This window comes from Somniosus microcephalus, chromosome 12, assembly GCF_052327205.1.
Source record: "Somniosus microcephalus isolate GS21.2 chromosome 12, FLI_Smic_1.0, whole genome shotgun sequence".
Taxonomy (NCBI): domain Eukaryota; kingdom Metazoa; phylum Chordata; class Chondrichthyes; order Squaliformes; family Somniosidae; genus Somniosus; species Somniosus microcephalus.
The window spans coordinates 104,829,822-104,833,320 of NC_140998.1; the positions used below are offsets into that span (position 1 = coordinate 104,829,822).

At 45.8% G+C, this 3,499-nt stretch overlaps 1 long non-coding RNA gene across 3 annotated transcripts in view; it reads right to left on the reverse strand.

Annotated features, from left to right (window-relative positions):
• Nucleotides 1-1,449: 1,449 nt before the first annotated feature.
• Nucleotides 1,450-3,499, reverse strand: part of LOC147109445 (uncharacterized) — a 144,386-nt gene continuing 142,336 nt past the window's right edge. Inside the window, exon 5 of one of the 3 annotated variants that reach the window (XR_015080276.1) lies at nt 1,450-2,346. This is a non-coding gene — a long non-coding RNA (uncharacterized LOC147109445). The remainder of the gene's footprint in view (nt 2,347-3,499) is intronic. The other 2 variants (XR_015080278.1, XR_015080277.1) reach the window with 2 other exon arrangements.

Genomic DNA, 3,499 nt, shown 5'->3' on the forward strand with positions numbered 1-3,499 from the left:
GATAACTAAGCATATGTCTGCTCTGCCTTCTTCAAGTTTAATAAAATCTCCTACAAAGTTTCCTTCTTGCTTACTCCTCTTCGCTGTTTGACATGTTGTAATGGAATTACAGGGGATTAAAATTTGAGCTGATAGCCCTTAGTGCCTCTCTGAATTTACCTTTCTTTATGTGTGAGGCTACATAGTGAGTGAGTATTCATAGGTTATTATCCCATGAGGGCCATCACACCTAAGTCCAGCTTTAGCCTTACTCAATGTTCACACAAATGCACTTTCCATGCAAAGATCAGTAGATAGTGATCAAGAGCTGAACCCCTGGATGACATTTTATCATCCCCCCTTATCCAGGTTCTCCGACAGCATCTATGCACAAAATCACAATGGTGTTTGCATAGATAACAGTCACTGTGCTTTAAAAACAGTTCATTATTTGTACAGCTGAGAGACATGATAAAGCCACTGCCCTTGCTAAGGTTCACTAATTGAGCATAGATCAGAGATTGAACCTGGAATTCATGTGGTCTGTGTAGCCTAGCACCACATCACATAGTGCATTTATCACTAAGGAGCAGGTGAACCCACTTCTTAGTATGTTGAGAGTAGAAAAATTACAACAGGGAAAAAAAAACACAAGGGACTAGTTGAGAGGCTGGCTGGCTGTGGGCGGGTAGGCTTCAGAGGTGAGGGGTCGGTCCGGGGGAGGGATCGTGGGGTCGGCATGGTTGGGGATCGTGCGGGGGGGGGGGATCGCGGGGTCGGCATGGTCAGGTATCAGTGGGGGGCGGAATCGGGGATTGAGAGGGGGGGTCAGGGATCGCGGGGAGTCAACAGGGGATGGGTGGGGAGGGGGAAGAGAGGATCGCAGCCAGCTATCGGAAGGCCTCATGGTGGAGATCAGAGGCCTGGGTAGGTGATAAGAGGCCCGGGGGGAGGTCTCCGATCCCGGGTGGTGGGTTAGGTAGGGACCCTGGATCCAGGGGATAGGTATAAAGCCACTTACCTCCTGGATTTTGTGAAACCCATCCACAGGCAGTTAAATTCAAAATGGAGGTGAAAAAAGAGGCTGCCAGCCTCATTACAATATTTAAATTAAGGTACCGCCCCCGGGAGCGGGTTGGTCCCGCCTCCGTCAAAACTGGGAGTGGGCAGGTTAGAGGTAGGATCAGGTCGGGAATACCATTTTTAACAATTTAACTGCCCCCACACTCCAAACCCACCTGTTTTTTTAGGGGAAAATCCTGGCCAATGGCTTTATTGGGTGGGATTGAGCTCAGTCGTGGCATAATGGATTGCACAAGATTTTGACATTTTAAAGACAAATCTTAAGATGTTTTCTTCAATACAGTAGCAGCCTTGTTACAGTTAATACTAAGATAAACAGAACTGTAGATTCATCACCTGGATTCTTGCTAGGATTTCAAATTCCTATGAGTTAAAAAAAAGATAAGCAGTCACACAACACCAGGTTATAGTCCAACAGTTTTATTTGAAATCACAAGCTTTCGGAGTGCTGCTCCTTCGTCAGGTGAAGTGGAGAGATGCATAAAGACACAGCTTATATAGTCAGAGAATAATGCCAGATGATTACAGGTAATCTTTCTAACTGCCATTTATCACACCTCGGCAGAGAGATAATCACAGCAATCAAAGGTGTGAATGGTGTCCAAACAGGTTAGTCAGGAAAACATTACATCAAAGAACAATGAGGTGGGGTCACAAGGGATCAAATGTTGCAGATGCTGGGGTCTGTATGAAAAACAAAAAACAGACAAAAAAACATTTTTTTTTGCTGGAAATCACAGCAGGTCCAGCCGCATCTGTGTAGAGAGAACAAGCCAACGACGACTCGAGTCTGGATGACCCTACGTCAGGTGGGGTTACATGTAGCGTGACATGAACCCAAGATCCCGGTTGAGGCCGTCCTCATGAGTGCGGAACTTGGCTATCAGTTTCTGCTCTACGATTTTGCGTTGTCGTGTGTCTCGAAGGCCGCCTTGGAGAATGCTTACCCGAAGATCGGAGGCTGAATGTCCTTGACTGCTGAAGTGTTCCCCGACTGGGAGGGAACACGCCTGCCTGGCGATTGTTGCGCGGTGTCCGTTCATCCGTTGTCGCAGTATCTGCATGGTCTCGCCGATGTACCATGCTCCAGGGCATCCTTTCCTGCAACGTATGAGGTAGACAACGTTGGCCGAGTCACATGAGTATGTACCATGTACCTGGTGGGTGGTGTCCTCATGTGTGATGATGATATCTGTGTTGGTGATCTGGCATGTCTTGCAGAGGTTGCCGTGGCAGGGTTGTGTGGTGTCGTGGTCGCTGTTCTCCTGAAAGCTGGGTAATTTGCTGCGAAAAAAAAGAGCATGGGCAGAGTTCGCAAAAATTAAACCTAATAATTTTTCTTTCTTGGATCTACTATTCACTTTAAAGTAATGATCAAGAAAGAAAGAAAGAACTTGCATTTATAATCACACTTTTCACAATCTCAAACTGCCCCAAAGCACTTCACAACCAATGAAGTACTTTGAAGTACAGACACTGTCGTGAGATAGGGAATAAAGAGGATGAATCTTCACAGTAAGTAAACTCCCTGATCTAGAGGAATTTTTAAAAAGTTATTAGAACCTGCTATTTATAAAAAAAAATCTCTCTCAAATGATTTCAACAACAACAACAACTTGTATTTATATAGCACTTTTAACATAGTAAAACGTCCAAAGGCACTTCACAGGAGCATATCAAACAAAATTTGACACTGAGCCACATAAGGAGATATTAGGGCAGGTGACCAAAAGCTTGGTCATAGAGGTAGGTTTTAAGGAGCATCTTAAAGGAGGAAAGAGGGAATTCCAGAGCTTAGGGCCTTGGCAGCTGAAGGCATAGCCGCCAATGGTGGAGGGATTAAAATCGGTATGCTCAAGAGGCCGGAATTGGAGGAGCGCAGATATCTCAGAGGGTTGTAGGGTTGGAGGAGATTATAGCGATAGGGAGGGGCAAGGCCATGGAGGGATTTGAAAACAAGGATGAGAATTTTTAATCGAGGCGTTGCTTAACCAGGAGCCAATGTAGGTCAGCCAGCACAGGGGTGATAGGTGAACGGAACTTGGAGCGAGTTAGGACACAGGCAGCAGAGTCTTGGATGACCTCAAGTTTATGGAGGATAGAACATGGTAGGCCAGCCAGGAGTGCATTGGAATAGTCACGTCTAAGTGGATCAACAATTATAAATTACGGGGGTAAAATTCAACTTCTGGGGGCACAAAACAGGCACGAGAGGGTCAGCCGCCTGTTATACATCCCAACCAATTTTCCCTTTTATTGATTTCAACGGAAAGGAAAATCGGACAGGGGTGTATAACGGGCGGCCAATCCACGACTGCTTGTTCTGCATCCCCTCTCACCTAAAGTTTAATTTCACCCCCTGTTCCTTTTTAGTAACCTAGATTACAGAGTTGCACATCTGTAGCAATCAGCATCCTGGACTAATCTTAGTTTTGTG